Here is a 13,519-nt window from a genome sequence, read left to right as displayed (position 1 = left end):
CAGTTCAAGCTCACCATCTGATCCTCAGAAACACTGTACAGGGTGGCTATGGGTCGGAACCAACTCGACGGCACTTAGCACTTATCAACAAAAACATTCTGAAATGCTGTGATTATGACATACGGATCTTTAATAGCACTACTGAGATTTGTTTAATTGATTGACAAAAGGGAAGGAGATATTTAATGAAAGTAACAGGAAATGTAGAAAACAATTAAATCAGAATAGAATTTAAATCTTTCATCTTCTCCAGAAAAAATAGAAAATCAATAACAAAGCAAAACAAAATCAAAATAATTTTAGTATGAATGCTTTAAGACCTATCAGAAATTTCTACCTGCGTTGGCCTAAAGAGATGAGTCATCAAAACATATTGAAAATTAAGTCATATCCCCAGGGCAGATGAAATTCAGATACACAATTGTGCAAGCAAAAGGAGATTTTAGCATTGACACAATCTAAGACTGGAGATTACACAGAGAAAAAATGCACATTAGACTGAAATCAGAATAGAAAATAAAAGTCAAAATTATTTTCTCATTAACCTTTTTTGAGCTCCCCTTTTGAGCACTCCTTTTGGATATGTGAGACTACTTGAAAACTGGTAATTTTTGAAATTTTGCATATTCGTTCTATTTTTCAATATTGCTGTATTTCCTCTTGTTGTTTTTGTTGTTGTTAAGTGCCATTGAGTCGATTCCGACCCATAGCAACCCTATATAGGGTTTCCAAGGACTGGCTGGCGAGCTTGAACTGCCAACTTCGCGGTTCAAACCAACATTGCAGTCCAGCGCATTAACCCACAGCACCACACCAGGAGTCTTAGGGGTATCTAAAAAGATGAAATGTGTTCATTGGTTATTGTGATATGTAATTTGGAGCCCTGAATAACATTTCCCAACTGACTCCCAATATATAATGTCACCTTAAGCTTGTTATTTGTGTGGCACTAAGGATTAATGCACTGAACTGCAAGGTTTAAAACAAAAAGTCAGCAGTTCAAGCTCACCATATGCTCCTCAGAAATCCTTTGTTGTTATTATGTGCTGTGGAGTTGGTTCCGACTCATAGTGACCCTGCACAGGGTTTCCGAGGCTGTAAATCTTTATGGGAGCAGAAAAATCTCATCTTTCTGCTGCGGAACAGCTGATCATTTCGAACTGCTGACCCTGAGGTTAGCAGCCCGATTCGTAACCACTACACTATCAGAGCTCCTTTCAGAAATCCTACATAGGGTCAATGTGAGTCGGAACCAACTCAATGGTACTAAACAACTAACAACAACAAAGTATTGTATCACTCATTCATTCATTTTTTTTTCAACAAATATTTCAGGTGTCCATGGGTTCAAATGCTAACACCAATTGTGAGGATGGTGCAGGGCTGGGCACTGTTTCGTTCTGTCATGCACAGGGTGGCTATGAGTTTGAACCAACGCAGTGGCACCTCGCAATTACAATTATGTACTAGGCTCTGTGCTTGATATTGGAGGTTTGAAAATATATAGAACTTGGTTATAATTGTGAGGACAGAAAGATAAAAACATGATATAAGATGACATAGACACTTCGATTAAAAAACTCTATGCAAGTGGAGGCAGCACAAGAGACAGCAGTCATTTTTACTTGGGGGCGAGAAACAGCAGGAATTCATTAGTGAACATGGACTCTCACAGAATCTGCTGTAACAAACATATTTGCCAATTACTTCTCATCCAAAATGAGAAGTCAAAACCCTTATCGAAAGCTTTCATGGGGGTACCTTAAAAATATATGCATATATCTAATATGTACAAACAAATGTATCTGATATAAAGATAGAGCTCTTCAAAAATAAGAAATACCTGTGTTGCTTCAGAGCTGTTATAAATACACACATACAATAACTTACCTTCTTTAAATACTATCAAAATATGACGTAGTATGCTTAATCAGTGTATATTATAGGAAAACGTAAGGGGAGCTTTGCATTTAGAATATTGTACTTCAAATATTTGAACTAACTTTCAAACTCTCATATTTAGAAACCATCTTTCATCAAAAAGACCCAAGTGCTAAATAAACAAGTCTAGAATTCACAGTTTGTACTCTCCTTGTGCGTCCTTGTTTTATGTCATTTATTTTTGGCTTTAGTGAGCAAACTATATTATTGCCACATTTCCCCCTTTTTTCCCCTGAGAAAAGTTTCCTGTGTTAACTAACAGTCCAGTTGTGTGATATGATATTTGTATATGTGTGTGTGAGGAAAGGGAGACGTGAAGAGGCAAGGTCGAAGGGAAAAGAGAAAGGTTCTTCTTTTATAAATAGGCATTGTACAATATATATACACATTTATGAAGAAATGATCCCCCAGACCTAACACAATGAACATGAGGGGTAGGAATAAATACATAGTCAGATGGAGCGGCAATCTTAGGGGCAAGGTGTTCAAAGCCTAGCCCGACAAAACCATGTAATTAAAAGAACATTTTAATACTCGGCTCTTCTTTTCTTTGTAATCATTTTCTCCCGTCTGTTTGTTTTCTTTCCTAAAGTCACAGCAAGGACTGTGGTAAGCCTCCAGTTGCTCTAAGCTGCTCGGTGCATGCCCAGACAGCAAGAAAATGGTTTCTCTGGCAACAGGAATTATGTGAAATCTCTGTGTGTCCTCCCCCACCCTCCATCTGATTCCTATTCACTTAAGCTGTTCACATATAGGCAACAATGAGGCATTGGAACTCTAATGAGCAATTCAAATTTATTGAGCTAACTCATGGAGGCAGACACTGTGAGCATCCTCATTTCCTGTGTACCCAGGAGCATGGCACATTCCTTGTATGTTATCTGTGTTATTCAAGGACCACGCACTGTCAGCAAATAGCCTCAACTAGATAAAAAGAGATGAATATCTAAAATATGAAGCATATGTGGAATTTATTTCCATCATGCTAGGAGGGAAATACCAAGGCTTTGAGGTGCTAAACACTCAGCTTTGAATATTCCAAAGATGATGATGCATAGAAGTCACAATGATTTAAAACAGCCTCACATTATGTCTGGACCCCAAGAGGAAGTGGCAAGAGATCTGATTATAAATTGCTTTGAATGTCAGCTTTTTATTTCTAGGGAATCATACTACCTCCTCCTTGCCTAAAGCTCTAATATTTTGAATTTAGCATTTGTTAAAATTCTCTAATAATAGTTCTTGATTAGAACACCAAAATTATATACAAGCTTAATTTTTTGTCTGCAGCTCTTGTTTAGAAGGAAAGGGTCTTGCATTTAGCATGGTTGCTAAGTTGATATTCACTAAGCTCATTTAATCAAACAGGGATTGATTTGCTTGGGGAATAAAGGATGATAAGCAAAGAAGACTTATTTTTTAAGCTGGGGAAGAATGTGGGGATCTCTTGCTTTTCAGTTCCAACAAGAATTGAAAACAGCAAGGAATCCATTCAGCAGCATAAAGCAGAAAGTGGAGTTAGTGAGTGTATGTGGAACCGACTGCTTGAGAGCTTCAGAACTGTTGTCTTGAAGTTTGTTAGGACAAAAAGATGACTTCTTGTCTGTCTAGATTATTTTAGTATAATTATAATCCATTTGAAAAGAGGTGGATTCTCAAGCTTTCCTTGGTTTTGTGATCATATATTTAAGCTGCTCAAAATTAAAGACCTTCTGCTACTAAAAGCAATGGAAATACCTCTTTGCAGCAATCCTTAATCTCTGCCTGCATCATATAGTACGTAAATAACTCATTGAAGACCCATTTAAGTACCAGTATCTAAATTCTAATTTACATTTAAAGCTCCCTAAGAATACTGTTAGTAGGATGATTAGCTTAATGACAAATATAATGATTGATTAACAAAAAGCATAAGAGTGCTTTTTATTAACAGCTGTATTAGACAAAGGAAAATACAGGGTGGGAGGGGGACTAACAGAAGAATTCACATTTTTGAAAGTGCAATGGTGGTAGTGGATATGTGCCATGGAGTCATTTCTGACCCATAGCGACCCTGTACAGGGTTTCCAAGGCTGTAAATCTTTACGGGAGCAGAAAGCCTCATCTTTCTCCTGCAGAACAGCTGGTAGTTTCGAACTGCTGACCTTGCGGTTTGCAGCCCAATTCGTAACCACTACGCTACCAGAGCTCCTTGAAAGTGCAATAGTAGTGGCATATTACAACAATCACCTAATTTATACAATCAATCGTTATGCAATAAGAACTATTTTATTATAGAAGGTTTTTTGTTTTTTTGTTTTTTTTTTGAAATTTCTGAAATAGCTGGCATTTTATCCAGGGCAGAAATAGCCAACAAGTAAAGCTAAAAATCAGAGATAAAACACAAACTATCTGTCCTACTTGGTGCACATGGTTAAGTACTTGGCTACTAAATGAGAGTTTGGTGGTTAGACTCCAATCCACTGCAAACCTAATGGAGCATAATTCTTCTCTGCAACATATGCGGTCACCATGAGTTCAAACTGAACTCCATGAAATGCTTGGTTTTTGTTTTTACTTACATGCCTATTGAAACTATGATATTTAGACTTTTGAATCCTGTCACAAAGCTTTCAGGAACAGAACATCTTGGAATCAAAATGTTACTACAGTCCTAAAATGGAGACCCAAGTCTCCTTTATTGATCCGTCAGATACCTTGACAACAGAGCTCTGTGTATTCAGCCACTGCTTGTCTGCCTCTGTGATCTCAAATGCACCTTTCCACAAGAAGCATCAACAGTTAAGAGATGTGTTCAACAAATATCTGAAGGGCAATGTGTTTCCCATCAAAACACCTTTCAATTATGATTTTGTCTTAATTTTAGTTTACTTTCTTGTTTCATTCTACTCCTCCTTGTTCCAGGGAGAGGTGAGATGGGTTGCAATTGTCATGTGTATGTGTATTTAGAACTGATAACCATATTCCTCTTAAGGATAAATTTGTCTAGGATTAGGAAAATACCTTGATAAGGCACTTGCAGAAATAAGAGTCAGAAAATATTATTAGAATGAGAGAAAGCAATACAAACAGTAAAAATGGTCCCAAATTAGAAATTCATGAGAATCCAGGGGGTCGGTAAGGAACAAAGAAGAAAGGAAAAGAAGACAGCAAGATGGCCTTTAAGGAAGATGAAAACCTTTAAAAAGCTAGAGATATCAGTTTTAAGATTCAGTCTTAAGTTGACATTTCTGCATCTCCCCTATAATCAATAAAGTATGCCTTATTCACACTGATAAGCAACTGTATTTTTATGGAAGTGTGTGTGTATGATATAGTCGCTTAGGAAGAGGACTGATTTCTCATTTAATTATGTGTCCAAGCAGAGATAAATGAAAGTAGAAAACAAAAAGTTGCACAGAAAAGTGGCTGGAGACAGCAATGATCACAAGGAGACCAAATCCATTTGGGAATTTAAAGAAAACTTGATAAGAATTTTGGAGCTTCCCTTTGGGTATGGGCTAGGAGTCTCAACTAATTTTATGTATAACTTGAAGGGCAGGAGGACAGTAGATGAAATGGATTATATCACAACACACATAAAACAAACTAATTACATATTACAATTTAAAAAAATTGTTTTTGTTGTTAGGTGCCATCCAGTGGGTACTGACCCATAGCAACCTTATGCACAGCAGAACAAAACAACGCCCTATCCTGGGCCAACCTCACTACTATTGCCACGCTTGAGTCCATCGATGCTGCCACTTGGCCAATCCATCTCGTTGGGGGTCTTCCTCTTTTTCTCTGACCCTCCACCTTACCAAGCATGATATCCTTCTCCAGTGACTGATCCCTCCTGACAATATGTCCAAAGTATGAGAGACGAAGTTTGGCCATCTTGGCCTCCAAGGAGCACTCTGGCTGTACGTCTTCCAAAACAGATGTATTGGTTCTTTTGGCAGCCCATGGCACATTCAAGATTCTCCTCTAACACCATAACTCAAAAGCATCAATTCTTCTAAGGTCTTTCTGATTCACTGTCCAGCTTTCACATGCATATGGGGTTATTGAAAATACCATGGCTTGGGTCAGGCACACCTTAATCTTCAAGCTGACATCTTTGCTCTTCAACTTTAAAAAGGTCTTGTGCAGCTGATTTGCCTACTTCAATACGTCGTTTGATTTCTTGACTGCTGCTTTCGTGTTGCTAGTTAATCCAAGAACAATGAATTTTTAAAATTAGGAACAGGTAAAACATACAAAGTGAGTAGGCAGAAGCATCTGGGGGAAGAAAACTATCATATGTGTCAATGGACTTTATATAGCTGAGTAATGTCAGGTTAGTGGACTGGCCTCAGGACCTTACTATGATGAATTTCTGTTACAAGTTTCCACAATCTTTTTCAAAATGACTTTGACATGAATCATGTATTCGTTGAAGCTTTTCATCTACCAACTGTGTATGACCTTAGGCTAATGGATGAAACTATCTGAGCCTCAATATCTTCCTTCTTATAAAAAAAAAAAAAAGTAGTATCTATTTCGAACATAAATAATAATGACTAATTCTCATTTGCTGTTGTGAAGTGCTGTTGAGTCAGTTCCGAGTCATAATGACCCTGTATAGGGTTCCTGAGCAGTGTTGATGGGTTTGAACCACAGATCTTGCAGTTAAAACCGACTTTTCTGTCCAGTACTTATTCTATAAAGTCACACCAGGACTCCAATCCTCACTTAATGCATTCTTACTCTGAAATACAGTTTTGTAGAACTTGGTTTAATTAATTAATACAAATTCTCTGAAATAATATTCCTGCCACTGTACAAATCAGAAAACTAAGACTAACAGAATTTAAGAAACTTTTATAAGTACAAAACAGATGAGTTGTAAGGTTTACAAGATGTTCCACTGGTACTTTGAACTGCCGATCTTGTGATTCAAACTGATCTTGAGGTTGAGTTTTTATCCTATGGTGCCAAACCAGGGATCTGTACTGGTAGTAGTAATTGTAATAAGTGAAAGTCAGTTCTACATTTTCTGTAATTGACGTTTGTGATTCTACATTGGAAGAGCACAAGATAAGGCTCAAACAACAGATCCTATGTAAACATTAGTTTTACCCTTCTGCAACTTTTGACATCATTTCATTTGACTAGGGTAGAATGCCTTGCTCATTGATCATCATTAGTTCAATTCTTATTACAACATCAGCTAATTCATGCTTATTAATAAATGGGAGCACAACAGAAATCAGACTTGAAGCCTGAACAAGAAACAAAACTATTCTTAAAATGACAAAACTTTTATTTTTTTATTTTTAAGACATGGAGACAATGAATTTATTGGAAAGCACAGGTCAGTGCTACCAAGACCTTCACAAATGCACGGCCCTCCACTTGTCCAAGGGGCCACGGTTGGGGATGATTTGACCCCACAGCCATCTGGGATGAGGCACTTCTCAGCAACCATGTCTTCACACTCATCAGCATTGAACTTGGTGAAGTCCTACTTGTTGGAGATGTGGATCTTCGGGCACCCAGGGAACTTGAACTTGGCCCTGCATAGGGCCTCAATCACATGCTCCTTGTTTTGAAGCTTGGTGCGGATGGACATAATGTGGGCCCTACCCACAGTGCCCTGGGGCCTTCCAAAGGCCCCTCATATCCCTGTCTGGAGCCTGTCAGCCCCAGCACAGGACATCTTGTTGATGCAGATGACATGAAACGGATGCAGCCGCACTCGGATGTGAAAGCCATCTTTGCCATAGCTTTTCACCATGGACTTGTTGGCACAAATACGGGCAGCCTCCAGGGCTTCTGAGGAGAGCTGCTCATGTTCATCTGATACCATGTGGCCAAAAAGTGGGAACTCATCCACTTTTGCCTTCTTCCAACCCAGGTCAAAGATTCAAATCTTGGCATCAGGGACACATCGGCAGAAGCGGGACTTGGAATAGGGTTTGCTCTTACAATACTGGTAACACCGGGTGGGGTGGTGGCCCATGGCAATACCAGGATCTTTGTGGTGCCCCAGAGGGAAAGAGACGCTCAAAATGACAAAACTTTTAACACTATTTCACATTGACTAAGGAGTTCTGGTGTGATGCAGTAAGCCCTGGACTGCTAACTGTAAGGTTGGCCGTTCAATCCCAACGGCCACTCCTCAGTAACCCTCTACAGGATCACTATGAGTCAGAACCAAGTCGACAACACTTAACAACAACAAAAAGGAGCAGTTGGTAGACCTGTGATTCTGATTAGCGCTGGACTGCTAACAACATGTTCAGCGAACCCACCAGTTGGATTCTCCTCAGGAGAAATATGAGGCTTTCTGCTCCCCAAAACCTGGGAAACCTTATACAGGAACTAACTCAACAATACTTAACAACAATAAGGAAATGCAGGAAAAAACTCCACAAACTAAATGTGCAGTGTGAGGTTAGGGTATGGTTCCAACTTAATCTGCCATACACCAAGTAGTGGCACACGCAGCCTATCTCAGCACTTTGATCCCTAAAATACTCAGTGGGGCATGCAGGTGACAGAGACACTTGCCAAACATGGTGTGGTCTCACAGGGTCTGACAGACTCCATTGTTTTTACACAATGCTCCCTTGATATTCTGTGCTTACAGTACCATTTGGAAGACTATACATAGACAATTTAATGAGGGAATATCTTCACGCAATGGGATTTTCTAGTTCTTAAACTAGACTTAGCATCAGAAATGCCACATTTTTGTCTCTGTAGAGAAAGCAGAATATGAGCCAAGTTTGCCTAGAAATTTCTCCACTTCAATATTTCCAGTATTCTGTACAGCAGCATCTCCACATGTACAATGTGAATCTTTGATAACAAAAGAATGTTAAGCCCAAAGATAAAGTTCTGTATCATTTCAAGAGTCTTTGACACATAATGCTTCAATGTGCTCTACAGTCTAATAAATACCAGAACTATTGCAATTACTCAATACCCAAATAAAATAATAACTAAGCATTTTTCCTAGTTTAATGACCACAAGTTTCTCAAAATACTTTTGTTAAGTTAAAAGAAAATTATTTTTTTTAAAAAAAGAAAAATAACTATCACTGACATTCAAATAACATAAACATCGTGTTGGCAGGCTTTGTTAAGACCATGTACTTTGTTAAGACCATGTACAAAGGCTTATAAATGCCAAGTTATCATTAGTGTCTATTATGAAAAAGAAGTGAGTGAAAGGAAATGGTAAGTTGAAAAAAAATCATTAAAATAGAATCACTAAGCTTCACACAGGAGCTTGAACAAGGAAAATAACTAAGACGCAACATTCCTTTTATTACTTTCAATGACAAAGGTTGTGCCAAGGGCTTAAAATCCCGCCACTGCTAATAATAGCTCTTTCTATGCATTAAACTTGTCTCACCAAAGCAGGTGTTTGACATATGAGGGGCCTGCCTACAGTACTATCAATAGTTCCATTATAGGAGACTTCTCCTCAAAGGACAATGTATCTTCTGGATGGAATTTAATTTGGACTCTTTTCTAGTTGGTAGATGTCTGTGATTATTATTTCAAAATAAATTTTAAAAATCTATTGCCATCGAGTCGATTCTGATCCATAGAGACTCTACATAGGGTTTCTGAGACTTTAAACCTTCATGGGATCAAACAGTCCCATCATTCTCAGTCCCATCACTCCCATCAAGCAGAGTGGCTGGTGGTTTAGAACAACTGACCTTGCATTAGCAGCCCGACACCTAACCCACAGTGCCACCAGTATTCCTTAAATAAAAGGGATAAATAAGATAATGTATGTACAGTACTTCCATTTTCTATCATTTACAAGTCAGCAGCCTTAATTATAAACATTTATTTAAAGTGACTTCGTCGTTCATTAAGTTCATGTTATTGTTGTTAAGTGTCATCCAGTCAGTTCTGACTCATAGCAATCCAGTACAGCACACAGCAACACTGAATTGGGTTTCCAAGTTCGTAGTCCCGTACTGATCTCTCAGGGCCACATCAGGACCCCTTACAAAATGCAGTGAGTGTTTTAATTTCTACATTTCCAAGAATCATATATTACCATAGTTCTGGGGTTAGATAAGATTACTTAATTGAGATAAGTTAATTCTTATGTGAATATGTCAAAATATATATAAATACTTTCACATATATCATAAATAAATCATGACTCCTGTAGCAGGGTAAAATTATAAACAACATTTGGGGAAATACAGTAGTGTTAACTGATAATTATTATCTTATTTTCCCTATGGAGTTATTTGTAGCCATAGATAATACTTATTAAATGCTTTCTACACACCAGGCACACAATATTTTAAGTGTAATAACTCATTTGATCCTCACAACAAAAAACTCTTATGAAATTAGAACAAAAATTTCCTCATTTTATAGGAAGGTACACAACTTGTTCCTAGACATAACTACTCAAGCTGGAATTTAAATCTGGGCAAGCTAGTTATAGACTAGAGGCTTAGTTTGGCACCACAGGATAAAGCACTCAACCTCAAGGTTGGCGGTTCAATCTCAGCAGCCGCTCCTTGGAAACCCTATAAAGGATCACTACGAGTCAGAAGCAACTTGACAGCACCTAACAACAACAACAACAACAACAACAACATAATTGATTAATTATGGAGCCAACCTTTTCTACCACTATTTGTGTAATTTATTCACATATACAATTCATAATCTATAAAACATTATTTATGATAATCAAGAATAACCTTTCACTCTTAATAAGGAAGATGATGCAAAATGGTCTAGTTTTTTTTGTTGTTGTTTTTTTTAAGGGCATTTAATACAAAACATCTCTCTAATGTACGACTGTCAAGGGAAAATAACATGTTTCTGAATCACTTGTGCCTTGTGGAAAACACTTGCCATTTTATTAAAAGTCCAAGGATGACTTTAATTTCTAAAGAATAACCTAAAATTTAATTATTTTCACCCATCAGAAGATCAAGCAATCAACTTTATTTCTCAAAATCAAGAAAGATTGAATAGGTAACCCTTGGATCTAATCTGTGGTTCCAGAGAGGATAGCAAATTGGCAACTGTGATGATTGGATCACTAAATTGCTCCTGGGAAAATTCTGTGATTTAATGCAAGGCAGTCTATAAAAAGAATCATTATATTACTCGCTAGAAATATGAAATGGTTATACAAGGACTAACCATTTTTCAAGATGAACTAAAATGTGTCAAAAGAGTTACATCTGATATTTTAAAAATACTGGACATTAATTCATATTAAGTAATCATATTAATGGTTAAACTGACATTATGTTAACCCAAAAAGAAAGCATCAAGTTTATATATTCTACTTGTATTTTTTATTCTTGTTTACATTGTTCCAGACCCTTCCCATTGCTGCGTCCTCTCTGATAATATATTGAGTTTTTGTAAAAATCCCTTTTAGGTCACCTAAGCAGTGATGAACAAAACCACATAAATAGAGGCTGAAAGAAATAATGGAACCCCTCAGTATCTAGCATGCTGTCAGAGAGTGAATAAGGTACCATAAGGGTTCATCTAAAATAATTCTAATGATATTTGCTGGCTCTTTACTGAATCAATAATATGCATGTACCTTCAAGTTATCTTATGAGGAAAGTCAACTTCCCAGTGCTTTTTTAAAAAGGGCTACTGATGAATAGTCTAAAGTCAGAAATCATGGCCCTGCTTAAATCACATTTCTTAATCATAGAACAGCACAATCAGAATTACCTACAACTGATTTATCTAAGTTGAGTCCCTTTAATTAAAAAAGAAGGACTCAAAAATATAGGAAGAGTTACTAGAGGTCATTCAGTAAAGTACTGTTGCTGTTGTTGTTGTTGTTAAGTGCCCCTCAGTTGGTTTCAACTCATAGGGACCCTGTATACATTTCCCAGGAATAGCTACTGCATTTGAACTGTTGACTTTGCAGCTAGCAATCCAGTGCTTATCCTACAGTGTCATGAAAGGACTCCCAGTAAAGTACTTGTTGTTATTGTTGTTAAGTGCCATTGAATTGGTTCTGAGCCACAGTGACCCTGTATAGAGTTTCCGAGGAGGAGCTGGTGAGCTTGAACCACCAACCTTGGGGTTCAAACTGACTTTACAGCCCAGTGCATTAGTCCACAAGGCTGCATCAGGACTCAGTATTAGAGAATCATTAATAAAGTCCAGGCATCCTATCTTTCCCAGTGAGTATCACAGTGATCAAGGAAACAACTATATTTAAAAACAATTAATCTTTTAAACTATTTACTAATAAGTATCATCTATTTTTTCTATAGCTTTATAAAATGCCAAATTATTTTCATCTGTTAATATTTATATGTTTTTAAGTTAGACATATGAATTTTAGTATAAACTGGGTATTAGCTACTGAAATAAAATAATTCATTTTTTCCAATCAGTCTATATTGATAAGGCTTTAATGAATTCAAGAAGAAATTATGATAAGGAAGCATTTTGTTGGATACTAAAAGTATGCATCTAGACTCAGAAGACTTATATAAAGTACATAGCAGATGATGATTCTAGGCCATTGTGTGCAAGTTTAAATACGAAGTGTGATTGCCATAGTCATATTCTGCACAGACTGTGAAAAAAGACTGGGGTTTTAGATGAGACAGAAGAAGAACAAAGGGGTAGGGATCACCTGCAAGAGCAATATAATTGTAATGGCAGGTAAGTAAGGAGCTTGTTGCTGTTAGGTGCCATTGAGTGGGCTCCAACTCATAGTGACCTAATGAACAACAGAATGAAACACTGTCTAGTCCAGTGCCATTCTCATAATTGTTATATTTGAGTTCATTGTTGTTGCCACCAAGTCAATCCATCTTGTTGGAGATCTTTTTCTTTTTTGCTGACCTTGCTCTTTTCCAAACATGATGTCCCTTTTTAGGGACTGTTCCTTCCTAACAATGTCCATAGAACAAGAAATAAAGTCTTGCAATCTTGGCTTTTAAAGAGCATTCTGTACTTCTTCAAAGACAGATTTGTTTCTTCTTCTGGCAGTCCATGGTGCTTTCAATATTCTTCTGTTACGGTTGTTAGATGCTATCGAGTCAGTACTAACTCATAGTAACCCTATGCACAACAGAACGAAACACTGCCCACCCCTGTATCAACCTCACAGTCGTTGCTACATTTGAGCCCATCACTGCTGCCACTGTGACAATCTATCTTGTTAGGGGTCTTCCTCTTTTCCTCTGACTCTCCATGTTACCAGACATGATATCCTTCTACACGGACTGGTCCCTCCTGACAATATATCTGAAGTATGAGAAACAAAAATGAAGTCTTTGACCATTTCAGTCTTTTCTCCATTTATAAGGATGTTGTTTATTGGTGCAGTAGTGAGGATTTTTGTTGACTTTACGTTGAGGTGCAACCAATACCGAAGGCTGTAGTCTTTGATCATCATCAGTATTTTAAGTCCACTTCACTTTCAGCAAGCAAGATTGCATCATCTCCATATCCCAGGTTGTTAATGAGTCTTCCTCCTATCTTCATGCTACATTTTTCTTCATATAATCCTACGTTTTTCTTCAAATAACCCAGCTTCTCAGGTTATTTGCTCGGCATACAGATTGAA

General features: G+C 37.5%; 1 protein-coding gene and 1 pseudogene across 1 annotated transcript in view; both read right to left on the bottom strand.

Moving 5' to 3' along the window:
* Positions 1-13,519, bottom strand: part of MAGI2 (membrane associated guanylate kinase, WW and PDZ domain containing 2) — a 1,931,490-nt gene that overhangs the window by 921,728 nt on the left and 996,243 nt on the right. The gene's annotated exons all lie outside the window — the stretch shown is intronic.
* Positions 7,299-7,927, bottom strand: LOC102835746 (annotated as a pseudogene).

Source organism: Chrysochloris asiatica, unplaced genomic scaffold, assembly GCF_000296735.1.
Source record: "Chrysochloris asiatica unplaced genomic scaffold, ChrAsi1.0 scaffold00010, whole genome shotgun sequence".
In the NCBI taxonomy this organism is placed as follows: domain Eukaryota; kingdom Metazoa; phylum Chordata; class Mammalia; order Afrosoricida; family Chrysochloridae; genus Chrysochloris; species Chrysochloris asiatica.
This window is presented reverse-complemented; position numbering and strand designations above follow the sequence as displayed.